Consider the following 24409-nt stretch of genomic DNA (forward strand, 5'->3'; position numbering starts at 1 on the left):
TGTGAATGAGGTCAGTCCATAAGAGGGTCATTTAGGAGTCTGGTAACTGCGAGGAAGAAGCTGGTTTTGAGTCTGTTCGTGCGTGTTCTCAGACTTCTGTATCTCCTGCCCAATGGAAGAAGTTGGAAGAGTGAGTAAGCCGGGTAGGAGGGGTCTTTGATAATACTGCCCGCTTTCCCCAGGCAGCGGGAGGTGTTGATGGAGTCAATGGATGGGAGGCAGGTTTGTGTGATGGACTGGGCTGTGTTCACGACTCTCTGAAGTTTCTTGCGGTCCTGGGCTGAGCAATTGCCATACCAGGCTGTGATGCAGCCCGATAGGATGCTTTCTATGGTGCACCTGTAAAAGTTGGTAAGAGTTAATTGTGGACATGCCGAATTTCCTTAGTTTCCTGAGGAAGTATAGGCGCTGTTGTGCTTTTTTGGTGGTAGCGTCGACATGGGTGGACCAGGACAGATTCTTGGAGATGTGCACCCCTAGGAATTTGAAACTGCTAACCATCTCCACCTCGGCCCCGTTGATGCTGACAGGGGTGTGTACAGTACTTTGCTTCCTGAAGTCAATGACCCGCTCTATAGTTTTGCTGGCATTGAGGGAGAGATTGTTGTCGCTGCACCACTCCACTAGGTTCTCTATCTCCCTCCTGTATTCTGACTCATCGTTATTTGAGTACCGGCCCACGATGGTCGTATCGTCAGCAAACTTATAGATGGAGTTGGAACCAAATTTTGCCACGCAGTCATGTGTGTACAGGGAGTAGAGTAGGGGGCTAAGTACGCAGCCTTGCGGGAGCCCGGTATTGAGGACTATTGTGGAGGAGGTGTTGTTGTTCATTCTTACTGATTGTGGTCTGTGGGTCAGAAAGTCGAGGATCCAGTTGCAGAGTGGGAAGCCAAGTCCTAGGTTTTGGAGCTTTGATATGAGCTTGGCTGGGATTATGGTGTTGAAGGCGGAACTGTAGTCAATAAATAGGAGTCTGATGTAGGAGTCCTTGTTGTCGAGATGCTCTAGGGATGAGTGTAGGGCCAGGGAAATGGTGTCTGTTGTGGACCGGTTGCAGCGGTATGCGAATTGCAGTGGATCTCGGTGTTCTGGGAGTATGGAGGTGATGCGCTTCATGACCCCACCTCTCGAAGCACTTCATTACGACTGAAGTCAGGGCCAACGGACGGTAGTCATTGAGGCACGTTGCCTGGTTCTTCTTTGGCACTGGTATGATGGTGGTCTTCTTGAAGGAGGTGGGGACCTCGGAGTGGAGTAGGGATAGGTTAAAGATGTCCGCAAACACCTCAGCGAGCTGGTCCGCACAGGCTCTGAGTACACGACCAGGGATCCCGTCCGGGCCCGTCGCCTTCTGAGGGTTCACTTTCAGGAAGGCCAATCTGACTTCGGAAGCTGTGATGGTGGGTATGGGTGAATTATGGGCTGCTGGGGCACTCGCCAGCGGATTGTTGGTTACCTGCTCGAACCGAGCATAGAATGCATTGAGTTCATCGGAGAGGTGTGCGCTGCTGCCAGAGATACTGCTTGGCCTTGCTTTGTAGCCCATTATGTTGTTTAGTCCTTGCCACAACCGGCGAGAGTCTGTCTGTGACTCTAGCTTGGTTTGATATTCTCTCTTGGCATCTCAGATGGCTTTGCGGAGATCATACCTGGATTTCTTGTATAGGTCAAGGTCGTCTGACTTGAACGCCTCAGATCTGTCCTTCAGTAGGGAGTCAATCTCGCGATTGAGCCATGGTTTCCGGTTGGGGAATGCACGTACTGCTTTCTTTGGCACGAAGTCTGTGACGGTGGTGGCATACTGATTTATGTTGGTCGCTGAGTTCTTAAATATGGACCAGTTCACAGTCTCTAAGCAGTCACGTAAGAGCTCTTCTCTTTCCTTGGACCAGCACTGCACGACCTTCTTAGCTGGATTCTCCCGCTTGAGTTTCTGCTTGTATGCTGGGAGTAGGAGCATCGTCTTATGGCCTGATTTCCCAAAGTGCGGTCGGGGGATAGAACGGTAGGCGCCCTTGACGTTTGAGTAGCAGTGGTCAAGAGTGTTGTCGCCCCTTGTGGGACAGGAGATGTGCTGGTGAAATTTTCATAGACTGTGATCATAGAATTTACAGTGCAGAAGGAGGCCATTCGGCCCATCGAGTCTGCACCGGCTTTTGGAATGATCACCCTAACCATGCCCACACCCCCACCCTATCCCATAACCCAGTAACCCCATCCAACACTAAGGGCAATTTGGACACTAAGGGCAATTTAGCATGGCCAATCCACCTAACCTGCACATCTTTGGACTGTGGGAGGAAACCGGAGCACCCGGAGGAAATCCACACGCACATGGGGAGAACGTGCAGACTCTGAACAGACAGTGAGCCAAACTGGGAATAGAACCTGGGACCCTGGAGCTGTGAAGCAATTGTGCTAACCACTATGCTACCGTGCTGCCATACGGCAGTACACTCTTGAGGTTGGCCTTGTTGAAGTCTCCGGCCACGATGAGCAAGGCCTCCGGGTGTTCTGTTTCGTAGTTGTTTATAACTGTGTACAGTTGGTCCAGCGTCTGCCTGGGGTGGGATGTAGACTGCTGTGATAATGGCTGAAGTGAACTCACGTGGAAGATAGTATGGGCGGCACTTCACGGTCAGGTGTTCCAGGTCCGGGGAGCAGTAGGTCACCAGGTTTGCCACATCCAAGGAGGAGTTGATGAGGAGGCAAACCCCTCCATCCTTTGCTTTGCCTGATGACGCGGTGCGGTCCACCCGATGAATTGAAAAGCCTTCAGGTTGTATGGCACAGTCCGGTGAGGCGGGGGTGAGCCATGTCTCTGTGAAACAGAGCACACAGCAGTCTCTGACTTCCCTCTGAGAGGTAAGTCTGGCGTTAAGTTCATCCAGCTTTATTTTGATCGTTTGTTCGTTTGCCAGGGTATGCTGGGGAGTGGGGTCTTGAAACCGCGTAGCTTCAGTCTAACCTGCAGACCACCGCGTTTCCGTTGCGTCCTTGGTCGGCGGCTGCGGTTGGATGGTCCTAGGATCCGGTGGGAGAAGTCTGACCTTGTGGAAGGTAGGTGGTTGCATCTGGCTAGGTCCAGGGCGCTGGCGGGGACGAGGGTGCCGGTTCGGTTTCCGGGGTTGCGTCTGGCAGGGTCCCGGGCGCTGGTTGAGGTAGAGGAGTTGCTGGGGGGACATGGAGGGTGGGGCTCGATGACATTGGGGTGGGGCTCAACTTAATTCGGAATGGGCCGCCACATCACCAGGGAGCAGGGTGTGACGTGATGCGTCTGTAAAACAGGGAGAGTGCAGGGCCCAAAAAGTGTAAGTCTACCTCTGTTTTGCAATGAAGAATGATGCAACAGAAATGCATATTTTTCTTACTTTAACAAACTCTGACTATTTCATTACTGAAATGATTTGACATACTGAGGAATTTAAGAATTCTGGAAGATTAAGCATAATACAGAAGATCAAATGTACAGAATATCATTAAAAAAACAAGGCAATATGGATATGAGTGCTGAGACTGAGAAAAGTTGCCAGACAAAAACAAAAACAGCAGGGTTGAACTGACTGAGAGGAACAAAGGAAAAGACCAAAAATTATACAATAAGAACAAGGGGCGAAATTCTCCGTTATCGGCGCAAAGTCCGCCGATCGGCTCCAAAAACGGCGCAAATCCGACCTTCATCACGCCGTCCCAAACGTCGCAAAGTCTCCGGCCCAGAATGGGCTAGCAGCGACGTGACGGGATCCGCGCTTGCTCACGTGGTTCACACCGTGCGGCGTCATACACGCCGCATGGCGTGACGGCTTATCAGGACGCGCTGCTCCCCCCCCCACCCGACCGGAACACCCGACCGGAACACCCGACCGGATGGCCGCCCGCCGCTCAGCCCCGAGGTTACAGTCACGGGATGTGGAGCTGCTCCTGGACACAGTGGAGCAGAGGAGGGAGGCCCTGTATCCCGGACACGGCCGCAGAGTTGCCCCACGCCACAGCCGGCGTCTGTGGAGGGAGGTGGCAGAGGCCGTCACCGCTGTGGCCCTGAAACCACGGACAGGCACCCAGTGCCACAAGAAGATGAACGACCTCGTCAGAGCAGGCAGGGTGAGCCTCCCCCCCTGCCCGATATCCATATCCCCCATATCCCCCCTCCCCCATATCCCCCATATCCCCCCTCCCCCATATCCCCCCTCCCCCATATCCCCCCTCACCCATATCCCCCCTCCCCCATATCCCCACTCCCCTATATCCCCCCTCCCCCATATCCCCCTCCCCCATATCATCTGATCACTGCCTACGTGTCTAACCATGCATGCTTTATTGTGTATCGCAGGAGCAAACGTCGAGGCACCCATCCCCGCAGATGCAGACCGCCCGCATGATGCCCCTCGGAGGCCACGGGAGACGGAGAGACCCAGACCCTCCGGCATGCGACGCCCGCAGGATGCCCCTCGCACACCACGGGAGACGGAGGGACCCGGACCCTCCGGCATGCGACGCCCGCAGGATGTCCCTTGGAGACCACTGGAGACGGAGAGACCTGGAGCAACAGGGAGACGACGCCCCCGTCTCGTGCGTGCGCCACCCAGCGACGAGAGGGGCAGCCACAGGCCCCCGTCACAGCCGAGCCAGGACACCACTCCCCAGGACACCACTACCCAGGACACCACTACCCAGGACACCACTACCCAGGACACCCCTACCCGGGACAGCACTACCCAGGAAAACAAAATACCGGACAGTGACACAGAGTGGATGGGTGGAGATGAACCCCCACCCCAAAGTGCCATGGACTCAGAGTGGGACGAAGAGCACGACACAACGCCACTGCTGTCACCAACATCCTCCACCATCGCAGAAACACTCACCTCGGTTGGGCACTTTAGTGATGAGGCGTCTGGTACACTCACTGGTGCGCACAACACAGCCGTCCCGGTACAGCAGGTGGAGGTAGGAGCAGCAGAGGGGCCGGGCGGTCGGAGGGCAGCCCAGCCCAAGCGAACATCTGCCGCCCAGATGGATCCCGGGTTCCTGGAGTTACCACACCCACCCATAGAACCGATGCAACCACCAAACCGGAGACGAGCGAAGAGGGTGACGGCCGGCTTGCGGCGGCTGCAGTCGCAGGTGGAGGAGTCCACCCGCGTCCAGGAGCTGGGAGTGGTGCCGGTCATACGTGCCACCCAGGCCGACACCGCACGGGTGGCGTCCGCGGTGGAGGCAATAGGTGCGACGGTGTCAGACATGGGGAGCAGTTTGCGAGGCCTGGGGCTTTCCGTGCAGGTGGCGTCTGTGGCCCAGGACATGGCTGCCCTCTCACAGGAGGCCACGAGCCAGCGCCAGCGGCAGATGGCAGAGGCGCTCAACGCCATGGCCCAGTCTCAGCAGTCCATAGCCCAGTCTCTGCAGGCCATGGCCCAGTCTCTGCAGGCCATGGCCCAGTCTCAGCAGGCCATGGCCCAGTCTCAGCAGGCTATCGCTGAGGGCATCGACGCCATTGGCCATGTGCGAGCCGGCGTCGCACAGTCACAGACAGGGTTTGCCAATCCCCTGTGCTCCATGGCTGCAAACCTGCAGACCCCTGTCGATACCAGCACGGGCCTCCAGGACTGGCAGCGCCAGATGTCGGGGGGGCGTCGGATGGCCAGTACGTTTGCATCCCCCACCCATGTAGAGGCCTGGGGGCCATCGGGCACCCCGAGGGAGGAGGAGGTGCTGTGGTCCGTCCCGGGTCCCCCTGTGGGGGAGGTCCCGGAAAACCGCGACACCTCGGACTCCCCCCCCCTTCCGTCCCAGGTGCATCGGGTGCGCAACGGGCAGGACAGGCTGGCAGCTCGCCATCCCAGTCGCCCGGCCCGCAGCCTGGCCCATCTAGGCCGCCAAAGGGATCCCGTGCCAGAGGGCAGGAATCACAGGAGTCCACCTCCAGTTCTGCTGTGCCGTCTGGGGAACCACGTAGACGTAGTCAAAGGGCCCGTAAGGCCAAACAATTAGACACTGAGTAAGTTGGCACGGGTGCAGGGCACAGATGAGTTTTAGGGGCTAGGGCACGTGCATGAACTCTTTGGTTATTAAAGTCAATGTTACACCTACAGAAGCTGCCTTTGTGCTCTGTCCAAAGCGTGCGGGGGTGTCATGTACGTTGAGCGCAAGTGTGTGTGTGTGAGAGGTGGTCTTACCTCAGCCCCAGGTGAGTCTGCCCCTTTCCCCCTGGGCCGCCATCAACATTCCCCCGGACAGAGGACGGGACCGTGCGCTGCAGTGTCACAGTCGCATGCAGGGATGGTCCGGGTGGATGGTGGTACTGTGGCCATGGGTCAGACATAGTCCAACGATGTGGAGCCAGGAGCTCATCGCAGGGCGGGTTGTCATCATCCTCCATGGCCTGCAATAGACATGCGTCCACCGGCAACTGTGTGAGCCCGGCCGTTGTGCCGCAGGTGGATCGGCAATGGGGGGGGTGGTGTGCATGCGGGTGGGGTGGGTGGGGTTGGGGAGGGGGGTGAGGGTGCTGGGTGGGTGGATGGGTGGGGGGTGTGGGTGGTCGGCTGTTGCCATGGTGTGCGGTCTGCGGACATACTACCCGATTCCCACGCCCATCTAGTCAGTGAAGCGGGCGGCTATCATCCTGTCCCGTGCCCGCTGGCCCAGCCGGTAACGGTGGACAGCCACCCGCCCGTGTCTAGCCCGTCTGCCCTGTCCATTGCCCCCATCCCCCTCATCTGGGAGGACTGCGCCTCTTCCTGCTGCTCCTCCACTCCGCCCTCCTCTGCCTGCGGCACATCGCCCCTCTGCTGGGCTATATTGTGCAGGACACAGCACACCACAATGATGCGCCCGACCCTATCTGACCGATACTGGAGGGCGCCCCCAGAGAGGTCCAGGCACCTGAAACGCATCTTCAGCACGCCAAAGCACCTCTCTATCACTCCCCTTGTCGCTACATGGGCATCATTGTAGCGGTTCTCCGCCTCATTGCGTGGCCTCCGTATAGGCGTCATCAGCCACGATCGCAATGGGTAGCCCCTGTCGCCCAGCAACCAGCCCCTCAGCCGGGGATGGCGTCCCTCGTACATGCCGGGGTTGCATGACCGCGACAACACGTATGAGTCGTGTACACTGCCCGGGTACCGGGCGCAGACGTGCAGGATCATCATGCGGTGGTCGCAGACCACCTGTATGTTCATTGAATAGGTCCCCTTCCGATTGGTGAACACGGCCCTGTTATCTGCAGGTGGACCATGGGGAACCCGGCCACGGCAGAGAAGCCCACGGCCTGGGCACCTTGGCTGGCCCGGTCCACAGGGAAGCGGATGTAGCGGTGCGCCATGGCATATAGGGCGTCTGTCACTGCCCGGATGCACCGGTGCACCGATGTCTGCGATATGTCAGACAGGCCCCCACTCGGTGCCTGGAATGACCCCGTTGCATAAAAGTTCAGGGCCACCGTAACCTTGACGGACACGGGGAGAGGGTGTCCCCCGCCAGTGCCATGCGGTGACAGGTGTGCCAGCAGGTGGCAGATGTGTGCCACGGTTTCCCGCCTCATCCGGAGTCTCCTCCTGCATTCCCGGTCCGTGAGGTCCTGGTATGACTGCCGGGGCCGGTACACACGGGGCGCCCTCGGGTGCCTCCGTTGCCATGGGGCCGCGACGTCCCCCTCCCCCTCCTCGTCCTGTCGGTCAGGTGTCCCTCCAGCCTGGGCGGCTGCCACCTGCCCCTCTGCGGCAGCCTGCGCCACCTCTCTGGCACGCTCCTCCTCCTCCTCATCCAGGGCAACATAGACATTAGCGGCTGCCGCAAAGGCGGCCAACATCGCTGGCTGATCGGAAAACATGGCGGCCTGGTTGGGGGGGGGGGGAACGACGACATGTCACCATTGCCCATACCCCCTCCTCCCCCCAGCCAGGTGGCTGGACCGCATGGGTCCAACTGTTGGAGGCTGGCACCTGGCCAGGTGGACCAACTCACTTGCCCTCGCACCCCCCATCCCCGGCACGGACCCACCCCATCCCCCCTCCCCGGCACGGACCCCCCCATCCCCTCTCCCCGGCACGGACCCCCCATCCTCTTCCCCGGCACGGACCCCCCCCATCCCCCCTCCCCGGCACGGACCCCCCCCCCCATCCCCCCTCCCCGGCACGGACCCCCCATCCCCTCTCCCCGGCACGGACCCTCCCCCATCCCTCCTCCCCGGCATGGACCTGCCATCCCCCCTCCCCGGCACGGACCCCCCCATCCTCCTCCCCGGCACGGACCCCCCCCCCATCCCCCCTTCCCGGCACGGACCCCCCATCCCCCCTCCCCGGCACAGACCACCCCCATTCCCCCTCCCCGGCACGGACCTCCCATCCCCCCTCCCCAGCACGGACCCCCCCCATCCTCCTCCCCGGCACGGACCCCCCCCCATCCCCCCCCCATCCTCCTCCCCGGCACAGACCCCCCCATCCCCCCTCCCCGACACGGACCCCCCCATCCTCCTCCCCGGCACGGACCCCCCCATCCCCCTCCCCGGCACGGACCCCATCCTCCTCCCCGGCACGGACCCCCCCATTCCCCCCTGCCCGGCACGGACCCCATCCCCCCTCACGGCACTCCCCCGGAGCCCAGCCCACTCTAACCACCCCCCCCCCCCCCCCCCCGCGCCGCACACACACACACAAAACCCTACACACACCTCTCCCCCACACATTCAGACTGCGGCCACGCCATCGCCTCTCCAGCGGCCAACTCCCCAGGCCGTCACTCACCTCCACGCTGGTCGGCGTAAACCTGGAGCACAGGTTGACGCCGATTAAAAGGAGGTTTGATTTACGTTGACGTGACCCGTCATTACGTCGACGGGACTTCGGCCCATCCGGACGGGAGAATATCGGCAGGCCCAAAATCGATTGCCTTGTGCCCACCCGTGCCATTCTCCGGGATGTGCGGCGCCATTGACGCCCCGCCGACTTTTCTCCCTTCGGAGACTTCGGCGGGCGGCGGGGGCGGAATTCACGGCGGCCAACGGCCATTCTCCGACCCGCTGGGGGGTCGGAGAATGACGCCCATGGTTTAGGCATGAAATAATGCTTACAGAAAAGTTCAAAGAATGGAGGTAGCTAGAATATCATTGACAGTCTTGAGCAGAGACGCATGAAACAAGGAGTCATGGAAGCACAGGATTGATAATGTTGAATGACATGTTCGGAGGTGGATTTACAATGAAAGTCCGAACTGCATAATGGTTAACTTGAGGCACGCACGAGGAACAAAGAGAGGTGACTCGGCGAGGAGTTGAAGGCAGAGACTGCTGAGGTTGTAGTATTAACAGTGAGGTACCGAAATCCACCATGAGGTGAGTTCAGCCGCCGATGAGAGCAGCAAGCGAGGCAAGCAGGCAACTCGGCCAATGGCTGAGAGCAGGCCAGCGACAGCGAGGTGTGAGGGCAGCATGGCCACACAGTGGTTAGCACTGTGGCTTCACAGCACCAGGGTCCCAAGTTCCATTCCCGGCTGGGTCACTGACTGTGCGGTGTCTGCACATGTTTGCGTGGGTTTCCTCCGGGTGCTCCTGTTTCCTCCCACTAGTCCCAAAAGATGTGCTGTTAGGTAATTTAGACATTCTGAATTCTCCCTCTGTGTACCCGAACAGGCGCCGGAATGTGGAAACTGGGGGCTTTTCACAGTAACCTCATTGCAATGTAAGCCTAGTTGTGACAATAAAGATTATTATTATAAAAGGTGCCGAAAGCCACCACGAGGTGAGGTCAGCCATCGTGCAGAGCAGGCAAGGTGAGCAGGCTTGCGATTCGACCCAGGGCAGGCCAGCAACAGTGAGGTGCGAAGTGTGATACCCCAAATCAAGCCATAGCCACCAGGCAATGACGGGTGAGGCAGGAGGCTGCCTTGAAGACCCCAGTTGAGCGAGGTGAGTGAGATTGTGAGAATGGAGAGCATGAGGGGTGGGGGAGACTGCGTGAGAATGGAGAGCATGAGGGGTGGGGGGAGACTGTGAGGCTGTGAGGGGAGGAGAGTGTGTAAGGGGCTTAGCCATGGTTGCAGACTTGCGGTGGGAGAATAGAGAGCATGAGGGGTGGGGGGAGACTGTGAGGCTGTGGGGGGAGGAGAGTGCGTAAGGGGCTTAGCCACGGTTGCAGACTTGCAGTGGGAGGGGGGAGTGTGAGGTGAGCACGGAGCCCCACAAACTGTAAATGTGCCTCTGGACATGTTACAGAAGGAAACCCAGACAACTGAAGCATCCAAACTGGTTCAAAAACAAGAACAGTGGAATGAGTTTGTCCGGCACTACTGTGATTGTTGACCTGAGGGACCAGAATTTGGAGAAATGTGTCATGTGAGAGTACCTTTAAGAAATGGGTGTTTTTATAGAATAACTGTAGTGGGTGTACCTATATGAAATGGGTGTTTATTATTGCAGTGATGTCAGAGTGTGGGTGGAGCTGGGCTGTCTGTCAGCTTTTAGTTTCATTTTGAGAAAAGCTTGGGTGTGTCTGTTTTTTTGGTTTTGTTTCAGTGTTGGAGCTGCAGTCAGCCACAGAATGTGTAATATTGTTCTCTCTGCCATGTAAAGACTATCTTTTGACCATTTGGTGAATTCAGAGTTATAACTGTTCTCAGTTGTGAATTTCAACCTGATGTGCTTCTGGTAAAAGTTTTTTTTTAAAAGTCTTATGGATGTTAAAAGGAAAGTAAGGATTACTTAGTGTTGTATTCTTTGGGGGTTGTATTTGAATGAATGGTTGCCAAGATGTTCATTGTATGTTTTAAAAAGGTTAACTTGAGTTCATAGAATAAACATTGTTTTGCTTTAAAAAATACTTTTCCATTTCTGCTGTACCACACCTGTAGAGTGGGCCGTGTGCTCCCCATACCACAATCTATTAAAAGTTGTGGGTCAGGTGAATTCCATGATACACTTTGGCGTTCTCTGAACCCCGGCCCATAACAAATGGAAACACATTAACACCTGGAAACTCATACAATCGAGAGGTGTTCAATAAAAAATTTAAGTTGCATCAAAAAAACCTCACACTGTTACCTTCCTCTTGCTTTCTGCCAATGATGGCAGTGTGAAAAGAATTATGGTTTTGATCACATTATGGAGGAGTTACTGGTTGGCTGGTGTATTTTAATTTGAAAAGGACACTGCGTGGCAGAACACATAGATCACAGAATTTACAGTGCAGAAGGAGGCTATTCAGCCCAAAGAGTCTGCACGGTACTTGGAAAGAGCACCCACACTGGGTTAAATCGCTGGCTTTGAAAGCAGACCAAGGCAGGCCAGCAGCACAGTTCAATTCCCGTACCAGCCTCCCCGAACAGGTGCCAGAATATGGTGACTAGGGGCTTTTCACAGTAACTTCATTTGAAGCCTACTTGTGACAATAAGCGATTTTCATTTCATTTCATTGTTTGCTCCAAAAAGCTTCACCTCAGTGTTCACGAGTCTGTGAAATGTTTGGAAGACATGTTCATATTTTAAAGGCACAATTTCAATGCAGGTTGTTGCACATTGCACTGCACCAGTAGCACACATTGAAAATTGTGCTGAGCATCACCACAGTGCCGCAAGTTAATCTCCAAAAGAAGGAGAAAGGCAATTCCTAAATGGTGCCCCACACCTACGTTTTTGCATCCTGTCTAAAACTAAATTAATAAACAAGAATTGAGTGCTCAGCTCTTTTCAGTCATTCCAGGCAGAGATCCACCCCATATCATTTACCCAATGCTCTTATTGTGCCCTGCATCAACCAACAACCAACTAAACAGAATTTTGTTTTGTGCAAAAAAAGGCAAAATAGAAAACATAGCATTGTTGATTGTATCTTCAAAGGGTTAAAAAAAATCAAGAAAAGAAACAAGGGTCAAACAGTGCAGACTCTATTGAATTAATAAAAATGCAACACATCCAGCAAAAACTATAAAAGAGTAAGAAGTGTGTTTACAGGCACTCAAGATGTCAGCTTTTGGGCAAAAAATATTGCAAAGGGATGATCAGTTCTCCTTTGTTTTTGTTCCAATTCATTTTTTGAAGACATGTAATTAAAAACTGCATTAATGGCACCAATTATGGCCTCCAAGGGACTAGAAACCCCCCGTTACTATGTGATGGAACACGTCTGAGCTGCAAACATCCATTTACCATTATAATACTCATTAATCCTGCCAAATACAACTCATTACCAGACTTCAAGGAAATCATCTCATAGGCAAACATAAGCCAGGATCTATCTGTCATTAAATTCCTTTCAGCCCAAGTTGTATGGGAGGGGAATTGTTCAATGTATCTAATTTGTGAATTGCAATGCACAATATATTGTTTAGTCCATAACTTCAACAAGATGCCCTAGATCTGCTCCCAAGCTCCTGCTATTATTCTCACAGTTAAAGGTAAATATACAGTATCTGTACATTGCCTAAATGCACATTTGCATTTCAAAAAATGTCTTTTAAAAAAATACCAGTTCTCTAATATATCATCTGCCTTCTTTTTATTTAACTCAGGGAAAAATATTTGGCAGAAAACCAACATATTGAAATGATCCCCCATTTTAACTTTTACAAGAATGTGGCATGTGAGAGCCGGCATAGTGGAAGGAGTGCATGGCTGGTACATGTGCATGAGGACCTCACCTACTTGTGGTGGGTGCCCCGCTCAGGGACAGTGAGGGGAAAGCATAGTGTTCATATTTGATCTTTCCGCCAACTTGCCCCACCACAGCCCAAATCCCTGCCCTTGTCAGATGAACTGGGTTAAAATCAGTCCATGGTTTTATTATGTGCCACTCGGCGGCCCGGTAGCACAGTGGTGGGGCGGCACGGTAGCACAGTGGTTAGCACAGTTGCTTCACAGCTCCAGGGACCAAGGTTCGATTCCCGGCTTGAGTCACTGTCTATGCGGAGTCTGCACGTTCTCCCCGTGTCTGCGTGAGTTTCCTTCGGCTACTCCGGTTTCCTCCCACAGTCCAAAAATGTGCAGATTAGGTGGATTGGCTAAAAACCTTAGGTGGGGTTACTGGGTTACGGGGATGGGGTGGGGGGGGGTGGGCTTGGGTGGGGTGCTATGTATGTTAACAGAAGTTGCATCATCAGCAAATATTCTGATCTTTAAACAATCCACAAGGCATGTATACAATTTATTCTATTACCATCTAGTTAAATTAATACTAAGATTAATGCTGCAAACTAGGTTAAATAAAGAAAGGAAAAATTCAACATAAGCAATTGTGAAATTATTTGAAATAAATATATTCATTGGCACAACATTTGTTGGCCAGAAGTTAAAGACTGGCATGAAGATCTAATGGAAAAAGTTGGATGTAGCCCAAACTACAGGAAAATGCTCTGTGCAATAAGATCTTAAATGGGAAAAGCCAAATATATTTTCAGCTACTGTGCTGAAGGAGCTACCCACTGAACTGATGCAGAGATTTGGGCCTGAACTTCTGCTGCCCCAGAACCCGACCGCCATCTTTCCACATTGGGTAGAATGGGGGCATGTTCTAAATTGCATGTCCGTGGCTCCCACAGGCAGTTACCCACATTGAGCAGTTATCTCCATTTATGTGTGATTTTGGTGAGGTAGGTATCTGAAACTTGAAGTGCGTAGATTGAACATGGCCAGAGCACATTTGAACCTTGTGGATTTGTTTGGACAGCCAGAGTTCCCTTTTGGAGAGGTAAGGTACCCTTTAGAATTGTTAAAAGTAGACATAAATGTATGTAAAAAGTGCATAAGCTCATTGGAAATTTACAAAAATGTCAAAGAGCTATTAAAGGACTGTCAAGTTGTCATAGAATTGGCAAAAGCCATTGCAACAGTCAAAACTCATTGGAATTATTAAGGTTCATTGGGACTGTCAAAATGCTGCCAAAGCTCCTTCAATAAGTCAAAGAACTGTCAAGCTGTCAAGAATTGTCAAGCTGTCAAAGATCTGTTAAAGGACTGTCAAGTTGTCATAGAACTGGCAAAAACCATTGCAACTGTCAAAGCTCATTAGAACTAGTAAAGTTCATTGGAACTGCGAACACCCATTAGAACCGTCAAACCTGTCAAAGGATTAACTCTGTTAGACTGATTTTACAACCTAACATTATCACAGTGGGGTGCCGGTTAAGTAAGCAGTTGATTGACAGCACCAAGCCAATAGAGATGTTTGTTTTCAAAAGAGATTAATTACGCAAGTGAAATGTTTGTTTCCTTAAAAGACTAGCTGAAGGAATTTCAATGTAGTGATTGTTTTTTTAATCAATGAGAGTTTTTTGTAAAGAGTGACGCCATCAACTGACGCATAACTTTAGACCGGATCTCATAAAGTCCATTACAGCAACTCAGCAATAATTCAGTTCAAACCAATAAATACTCATTGTTTCGATATTCTCAATGGTCTGCCAATGAATATATTTATTTCAAATAATTTCACAATTGCTTATGCTGAATTTTTCCTTTCTTTATTTAACCTAGTTTGCAGCATTAATCTTAGTATTAATTTAACTAGATGGTAATAGAATAAATTGCATACATGCCTTGTGGATTGTTTAAAGATCAGAATATTTGCTGATGATGCAGCTTCTGTTAAGCAGAGAGGACAAAACTTGGTGCAGATTCATGTTTCAGTTGAGAAAGACCTGGTGAGTATAATACACTTGAATGTTAAACTCTCACTGACCAGTTAAAATAGATCATATACAATTGGCTGTATTAAACATGAGAGATCAGAGAATCAGACTGATTCAGCAGTAGTGTTTACTCGACGTTTTCAAGCCCTCCACCTCACCTGGGAGTGGCTACTCCTTGCTAGTGAACCCAGTTATCTCAGACATTCTTAATAGGTGAGTATTTTACAGTGAAAGTAGCATACAGGTTGACTTTGAGGTGAATGACAGTCAGGTCTATTATTGTCCTCACCCAGGGCAGCACGGCAACACAGTGGTTAGCACTGCTGCCTCATGGCACTGATGTTCCAGGTTCGATCCCGGCTCTGGATTACTGTCCGTGTGGAATTTGCACATAGTCCCCGTGTTTACGTGGGTTTCGCCCCCACAAGCCAAAGATATGCAGGCTAGGTGGATTGGCCATGCTAAATTGCCCCTTAATTGGAAAAAATTAATTGGGTACTTTAAATTTTTAAAAAAACATTGTCTTCACCCACTAACTATACTGGCTCTGCCAGCAGGGATTGTTGGATAGTGATCTGGAGCTGGAATCCTGACCCATCCCAAACATAGAGATAGTGAAGACAATTGTAGCGTCCCTACCATCATCTGGGTTAAATCGATTTGCCCAATAGAAACCAGGCTTCTTTATTTTTAATTTGTTCATGTGATGTGGGCTTGCAGACAAGGTCAATGTATATATTGCCCTGTCCTAATTTCCCGTGAGAATGTGATGGTGAGCCACCTTTCTCTACCCAGGGAGGGAATTGCAGGATTTAAACCTAGTGACGATGAAGACACAGCGAGATATTTCCAAGTCAATAAAGAAATATTTCCAGTGTGACTTGGGAAGGAATTTTCAGGTCATGTTGTTCCCCTAAATATGCTGCCCTCGTCCTTCGAAATGGCAGTTGTCACAGGTTCAAAAGATGCCAAAGGAGCCAAGGTGTGTTGCTGCAATGCATTTTGTAGATGGAACAGGCTGCTTCTGCTGTCATCAGTAGTGGAGGGAGTGAATGTTTAAGGTGATTGATGGGGTGCCTCAGAGAACTGATTTGTCAGAGATAATATTGAGTGCCTTGAGTGCTTTGAAGCCACATTTATCCAGCCAACTGAAGAGTAATCCATCGCACTCCTCACTTGTTCATTTGGGTCATCAGGGGATGAGATATTTATTGTGGAATTCCCTGGTTCTGACTTGGTCTGGTAACTACAGTATTTGTATGGCTGGTCCTGTTAAGTTTCTTGATCCCGAAGGTGTTGATGGTGGAGGATTCAGCGATGGTATTGCATTTAATATCAAGGGATGATGGTTGGATTCTTTTTTGTAGGGACGTAAATTGCCAGGCACTTGTGTAGTGTGAATGTTACTTACCAATTATCAGTCCAGTCCTGAATATTGTGCAGGTCTTGGTGAATATGGACATGGACTGCTTCAATTTCTGAAGAGTTATCTATGGAATTGAACGTTGTGCAATAATCTGTTAATATTTTAATTTCTGATGGAGAAAACATCATTGATGAAGCAGTTGAAGATGGTTTGTCACAGGACACTAAGCTGAGGAATTCCTGCGGCAATGACCGGGGGCTGAGATAATTGACCTCCAACAACCACAGCCATCTGCCTTTGTACTAGCTATGACTCCAATCAGAGAGTTATTTTCCATCTGATTTCTATAGATTCCAGTTTTGCTAAGGTTGTTTGATGCTACAGTCAGTTAAACATTGCCTTGCAGTTACCGCTGAAATTCAGTCTTTTGTCCTTGTTGACACCAAGACTGTAATGAGGTCTGGAGCCGACTGGCTCAGAATGAACATCAGTGAGAAGGCTGTTACATGCATTTGATAATATTATCGATGATACCTTAATTTGCTGATGATTGACAATAGACTGATGGAATGGTAATTGTGGATTGAATTTGTCCTGCTTTTCGTGGACAGAGTAAGAAGTCTTACAACACCAGGTTAAAGTCCAACAGGTTTGTTTCAAATTACTAGCTTTTGAAGCACAGCTCCTTCATCAGGTGAGTGAAGAGGTGGGTTCCACTACCACATATATAGACAACTTCAATGATGCAAGATGATACTTTGAATGCGAGAATTGACAGGGAATTAAGTCTTGACAGGTCCAGATGGAGCGACTGGAGAAAGGGATAATCACAGGTTAAAGAGGTGTGAATTGTCTCAAGCCTGGACAGTTGGTAGGATTTCACAAGCTTAGTCCAGGTGGTGGGGGTGAATGATAGCTTAACTCTGTCAAAAATATGATGCTCTTGCTGTTCGACATGTCCGCAGTCCTTCACCAGGTTGATAGCTCATTTTACTTCTCTCTGATGCTGCTCCTGACTTGCTCACCTACACTGCTCATTGAATCAAGTTTGGGGTCCTTTGGCCTTTTAGTAATAGCAGATTGAGGGATTGTGATTGAATACAATTCTGCTGTTGCTGAAGATTGTTGCATAGATGTCAACTTTGAGTTCTTGGATCTGATCTGAATCTATCACATTTAGCACAGTCATAGTGCCATGTAACACGGTGGAGAGTGTCTTCAGAATGAAGACTGGTGCCTATTGCTCACGGCCTGAACACCCAAGTCATCAGCAGAACAATAAAAAAACTGCTTCGACCTAAAAACAAAATTTCTGTCTCATAAATTCTTTGACAAGGAGACTCATCCGAGGAGTGGACAGAAGAGAGAATAATGGCATAGTTCACAATGTAGCAATAACATTGCATCACTGAAGTTTATCGCAAAATAATCAATAACTAATGTTATGAATCCTGTTTTGCAAATGGTGCCGTTACCAAGTCTTCAGAAGTTGGAGTTGAATCTACTAGATACCGTTGGCGACACGGTATCACAGTGGTTAGCATTGTTGCTTCACAGCGCCAGGGTCCCAGGTTCGATTCCTGGCTTGGGTCACTGTCTATCTGGAGCCTGCACGTTCCCCCTGTGCCTGCGTGGGTTTCCTCAGGGTGCTCTGGTTTCCTCCCACAAGTCCCGATAGATGTGCTGTTAGGTGAATTGGACAGCCTGAATTCTCCCTCTGTGTATCCGAACAGGCGCTGGAATGTGGCGACTAGGGGCTTTTCACAGTAACTTCATTGCACTGTTACGTAAGCCTACTTGTAACAATAAAGATTATTATATTCTATTCTAGAAGCTGGTCCATAGTAATGCATTTTAATAAAGCCTTTACATACTTCCTGTAGCACTGTTAGGAAATATCTTTGTGTTAACTTAAAGTCCCCCGCCACTGAGAACTTTCCTCATCTCATGTCTGAGCCTGTTGTTGACTATTTGGTAGAAATTAATTGCCATAACGATTTTAAAGCCATATTTTCATTGTATCGCACCACAACCAGTATGACAGAAGATGAACTAAGTGAACCTTGCTTTTTCCTTGTCCAGGAATTCATCTGTCCACTTAATCAAAGAGAAATTTATTGTCACTTCAGCAAATTTGCTTGGCAAGAGTGTTCTACTACATTTAAATCAGTCATCTTTCCAGGTGATTGACACCCAAACTCAGACTTCCATTCCGCCAAGGTAAGACAACAGATCGCCTCCGTGTAATTGTCAGCAAGTTTCACATTTTTCGACAACTAGTCAATACCCCATGGAATTACACATGGGTTATGAAGGCTGATTGTAATTATTCAGTTTAGCAGGGAAGATCAGCGGCATGAAACCATTTTTTTTTGAAGAACGTAGAAACTGGAGGTGCTGGTAAAGCCTGCATTCTGCAGACTCAGGTTATGATTTGTTGCACAACCAATTTTAGAATGAAAACATTTTGATAACTTTTCAGTGAATATTCTGTGGCATATGAACATTTTAACACGTAGTAATGAGCTAAATTCCATCCAATGTGCTGCATATGATGGACAGGAAAAGGATCTTTGGTTTCCACAATCTTAATTAATGAAATGGGTAAATGTTGAAGGCGGGTTATTTTAACTTCCCCTGCCGGCAGGAAACCTACAAAATTCAGTGAAGAGTAAAATTGCAACCAATGCTGTCAATTTTCCAACAGATGGGTCTCTGCTAGTTTCTTAGGAGTAGCACCAATCTCCCACCAAATTAATGCAGGTGGCCAGAGTAACACCAAAGGATATTTGAAACATGAGTGGTATTTGTCTATTTGTCTACGGAGTGCATCACATTTGAGTCAGTCTAGTTTTTAATCAGCATTCACGGATTTGGGCTTCCCACCTCTTCTTCACCAAATGTAAATCAGGAAATTCTGGATAAATTTTATTCCTTTCTCTACCAGTGCCTAGTGCAAAATTACGGATTGAGTTTTTGGATCTGCACAGCATGTGTAGCCTAGTTGTGCACTAGACAATGCATTTGTCAATTGAGGGCAAGAGAGTGTGGGTGTCAGTTTCATGGGGTGGAATTTTCTGCTCTCACCACCAGCAGGAAGTTGGAAAGGTGGTGGAACTTAATTTGACGTGCCACCAAAAATCCATTTCCCGACAATGGGATGTACTTTAGGAAAGAGGTTCTCAGGACCTTTAAAGGCATGTCGAACCTTTCGACAAACCCTTTTATATCCATTGGCAAGGCATGCAGCACATTATAAGCCACTTTTCCGGAATTAAGATCCCCTTCCAAATTAAGTTCCACGCCTGCGAGAAATCAGAGCGTTCATTTTTATGATTGCATGTAAGTGGCAAGCACTGGGCGAGATAGACGTCTTCCATGATTAATGTTGAGTTGCCGCTGCACTGTCCTGTCTGGGAGTGTCTGTAAATACCAGCCCATGCTTGAGGCCAGGTGGGGGCAGTGCAAGTTGTGTGGTGGATTATCAAGAAAGGGAGGAAGGGTAAGCGGGGAAAGGGTGGAGGAGTGGCCGGGTGAAGGTGGGAGGGATAGTGCAGGCTGTCCTTGTGCCTTTCAAATATGGCATTCAGACTTTCAACTGCATGATGTAATAGTGGGGACGGTGACTGCCTGCCCCCTGGGTGCGAATCAGCGAACTCTCTGTTGTCGTATATTTAATGAGCTGAGCAGCACAATATCACACATGGTCAGCCATCCCGACCTCCAGTGGAAATCACTCTCACTTCCACACCCGCTACTGAACTTAGACTCCAGAATGGAAGATTACAGCCAGCATTTGAACGATGTTTGAAGTATTTTGTGTCTGTTAATTTTATCCCCTATTTTCCATGGTCTTTATGCATCAACTGATCTTCATTGCAACATCGAGCTGTAAAAGCACCTCGGAATGCTTTACATGACTGAGAAAAGAAAATGGGCACTAAAATCATGAAGGAAGGAGTGGGTGGAATTATAAAGTGGGCTGTTATAGCTGAAGAGAAATGTTTTGTAAGGTTTTTCAAAGCAGAAAATGTGGAGGAACTTAGGAAGAGCGTTCCAGTGTGTTGGTAGTAATTCAAGAAACGTCACCATCACCACCTCAGTACAGCTAAGAATGGGCAATAAGCCTGGCCTTGCCACTAGTATCCACAGTCCACAAAGCTTTTTTTAAATGCTTGTGCCCTTTTCCTGTGAATCTCATTAATACCCTTTGAATATTTTTTTTTAATGTTTCTTCATCTTGCAGCGTTTTCTGTCAGACATTTTTCCTATATTTACAAATTGTTAATTAATACTAATGGGTCTAATGTCAGAATTACATGTCAAGGAGGATATAAGTTAATCCTAGTAATGATAAAGGGTGTCAAAGCCAAATAGGCTGCTGGTGCCCTTTATGCAATTAAACTTGCTGAAAGAAACAAGGCTGTGCTAAATGAGTCCCTTACTTATATATTTATCAATTTGCATATGGCTGTTTGTTTCTGTGGCTTAGAGAAAGGCTGATGGTTACACTAATATTCAAAAAGAGTAACACGTCAGAATGAGGATATTATAGGCCCATTGCCTAGACTTCGGTTATAGACAAGCTGCTCAAAGACATCATTAGCTAGAGGGCTGAATTTTTAGGACGGTGGGAACTCGGTCCCCACATTAAATTCTGACCATAGTCTTCAGGATCACCTTGGACTCAACAGCCTTGCTAAGTTTGCAACGTGTGAAATTCTGCAGAGGGTGTGCAGAGTCAAACATTTTCTCTGGCATTCTCTGCCTATCTAAAGAGAATATAACACGAGTCACGGGATCAAATTCTTAAATTTATACTTGGGGGAAAATTTCCCGGCTCTGTTGTGATGGGACAGGGCCAGATGATCCAGCAAACCACTTTTACACCCACTGACGTCGGCTGGACCAGACGATCCCACCAGCAGGAGTGGTAGTAAAATCCAGCCCTTGGTTTCATGAATTTGAACCTTCTAAGCCAAATCTTAGAGGATAGTAAACAGTTCAACATTACATTTCTGATGTATGTGTACGTGTCATTGCTGACAATGAGACATGACAAACATCCCCATTTGTGAGGCTGACTATAACTCACTTTTGAATTTGTCACTCCCCAGTTATCCAGTTACCCTCATTTGTGGAGACATTTATCATATTGCAACACTGTCCATGACAACTCCTCGGTTTCTCTCACAATGTAAAATACAGGAATATTTTTACTCCATGTCAGTGGGTTGCTCAGCTTATTTACTGTGTAAACCTTAATTAAAATTATATTAAAACAGTTGCGCTTTTTCAAATAAATTGCTTCCGGCTTCAAATGCGTAGATGACTTAATGCTAAGTGACAAATATATTTTTTAAATGCATTCTTCTACATGAGTAAGTTTGTTTAACAGACTACATATTCCTGCTAAATTACCAGCTGATTTTATTTCTGGAAATTTGTATGAATAATGTAACTGTGGTAATACCAGGTATTGCGGTACCTGAGAGGTGGATGACCATTGGCTAGACCCAGGAGTCTACCATTGGCTGATGTACATAGCTCCGCCCCGAGAGGCGGAGTATAAGAACCGATGCCATCCCAGCAGCCTTCACTTTCTGTATCAAAGCTGCTGGGGAACAAGTTCTAGCAGATTAAAGCCTATTAGTTATGACTCACCTTGTCTCGAGAGTAATTGATTGCGCATCAGTAACTAAGAGAGGAAACGTTTGAAGTTTTACATGTTGGGATGGACCAGAATATTAATGCACTCTTCATGCACTCACCTTACAATTATTGATGGTAAGAAATATTAGAACTACTTAGTTCACATTGTTACGATCCCAGTTGATGTTATAACTGGATGGGAGATTCCAGAATCGAACCCTGGCTCAAAAGACTGTAACTTTTACTTTTTTTTTGACAAAACATGGTTGAACAGAGTCATAGGACTGTTAATTTTTTTTTATCAACAATAAAAAAATATATTAAACATGAACAAATTAGATTATGAAGCGTTGCGCAGGTCAAAGAGACACAGCCTGAGTGAGTAAGACACATCCAGAGTGGGAATTTGAAACTTGGTAATTTGGTGCAGTGAGGTAACCAGGAAAGATAAGTGGTTAATCTAATTCTGCTGTTTTTCAGTTAAAAGTGCAGTGTAGATTAGTGTCTGATTGGCTGAAGCTGCCCCCACCCTAATTGCTGAGAGGCAGTTATCTGGCAGTCACCTGAGGCCTGTATAGGGGTACAAAGGTACACATTGTATTCTTCTCTTTGAAGTTTTAGTGTGAGTCATCCTGAAATCTGTAGAAAAGACATACAGAAAGCGCACTCAGTAAGCGTAGCACAGGTCAAAGAGACACAGCCTGAGTGAGTAAGACACATCCAGAGTGGGAATTTGAAACTTGGTAATTTGGTGAAGTGAGGTAATTTGGTGCAGAGTGGGAGAAGGTGTTTTTTTCCTACTGTTTTGTTCTCTCTCTTTCTTCGGGCCTAGTTTCGGGAGCTGTTCAGAGGAGGAGGCGCAGTCTCTGTGTGAGTATAAAAACCTACTTTAACCTGGGGATCGCAACCTAGTTTCGGGAGCCATTCAGAGGCGGAGGAGCAGTCTCTGTGTGAGTTTCAAAACCTAACGGTAACTTCCTGTTTTCCACTTTTTTTTTCAAAAGTGACGTCAGAGGGAAGCTGTGATCTGATTGGTTGATAGCAAATCTGCCTCAAATTTCAAAAAAACACAGCTAAACTCGTAAACTTAAATTAAACTAATTAATTAATTAGAGATGGCTGGTCAGGTGATGTGCTTGAGCTGCTTGATGTGGGAGCTGGCAAATCCCATTGCGAACTGCAGCGACCACATCTGTAGTAAGTGTTGGCTGCTCGAAGAGCTCCGGCTCAGAGTTGATGAGCTGGAGTCTGAGCTTCAAACACTGAGGCACATCCGGGAGGGGGAGATTTACCTGGACATTGTGTTTCAGGAGGTAGTCACACCTGTCAGAGTAAGTAGTTTAAATCCTGCCAGTGGCCAGGGACAGCAGGGTGTGACTGCAAGTCAGGCGGGAAAGGGAACCAGCAGTCAGGAACTCAGGAGCCTCAGCCCTTGACCCTGTCCAACAGGTACAAGGCACTTGCTCCCTGTGTGGATGGCGAACAGGGCTGCAGGAAGGATGAGTCAGCTGACCAAGGCTCCACGGTTCAGCAGGCCATTCAAGGGGAGGGAGTAAATAGGCAAGTTGTAGTAGGGGATTCTGTTATCAGGGGGATATATAGTATCCTTTGTGAGCAGGATAAAGAGTCCCGCATGGTAGGTTGCCTGCCTGGTGCTAGGGTGCGGGACATCTCTGACCGTCTTGAAAGGATACTGGAGAGGGAGGGGGAGGATCCAGTTGTTGTGGTCCATGTCGGTACCAACAACATAGGCAAGTCTAGGAAAGAGGACCTATTTAGAGATTATAAAGAACTAGGATTCAAATTAAGAAACAGGTCCTCAAGGGTCATAATCTCCGGATTACTGCCCGAGCCACGTGCAAATTGGCATAGAGAGGCAAGAATAAGGGAAGTTAACACGTGGTTGAAAGAGTGGTGTGGGAATGAGGGGTTCCTTTTCATGGGACACTGGCATCAGTTTTGGGACAGGAGGGACCTATACCGTTGGGATGGTCTCCACCTGAACCGAGCTGGGACCAGTGTTCTGGCGAAAAGAGTAAATAGGGTGGTCAATAGGACTTTAAACTAGAGATTGGTGGGGAAGGGAAAGTCAGGGAACCAAGAGGTGAAGTAATCAGTGGGAAGCGTAGCTGCTTAGGAATACAAAAAAGCACAAAAAGACAGAACTCAGGAGAGGTTACGATAGTCCCCATCTCACAAAATATGACACAGTGTATGGAAAGACTCAGTTACCCAAGGTCCACCACACTAAGAAAACAAAAAGGGACAGTCTATAGAGATTCAAAGGTGCTATATTGAAATGCGCGCAGTGTACGGAACAAGGTAGATGAGCTTGTGGCCCAGATTGTGACTGGCAGGTATGATGTGGTAGGCATCACAGAGATGTGGTTGCAGGGGGTTCAGGACTGGCGTTTAAACATCCAGGGATTCACATCCTATCGAAAAGACAAGAGAGGTGGGCAGAGGGGGCGGTGTTGCCTTGTTAATTAGGAATGAAATTAAATCAATAGCACTAAACGACATAGGGTCAGATGATGTGGAGTCTGTGTGGGGAGAGTTGAGGACCACAAAGGCAAAAAAAACATAATGGGAGTTATGTACAGGCCTCCTAACAGTCGTCAGGACCAGGGGCACAAAATGCACCACGAAATAGAAAGGGCATGTCAGAAAGGCAAGGTCACAGTGATCATGGGGGACTTCAATATGCAGGTGGACTGGGTAAATAATGTTGCCAGTGGACCCAAAGAAAGGGAATTCATTGAATGTTTA

This window comes from Scyliorhinus torazame, chromosome 4, assembly GCF_047496885.1.
Source record: "Scyliorhinus torazame isolate Kashiwa2021f chromosome 4, sScyTor2.1, whole genome shotgun sequence".
Taxonomy (NCBI): Eukaryota; Metazoa; Chordata; class Chondrichthyes; order Carcharhiniformes; family Scyliorhinidae; genus Scyliorhinus; species Scyliorhinus torazame.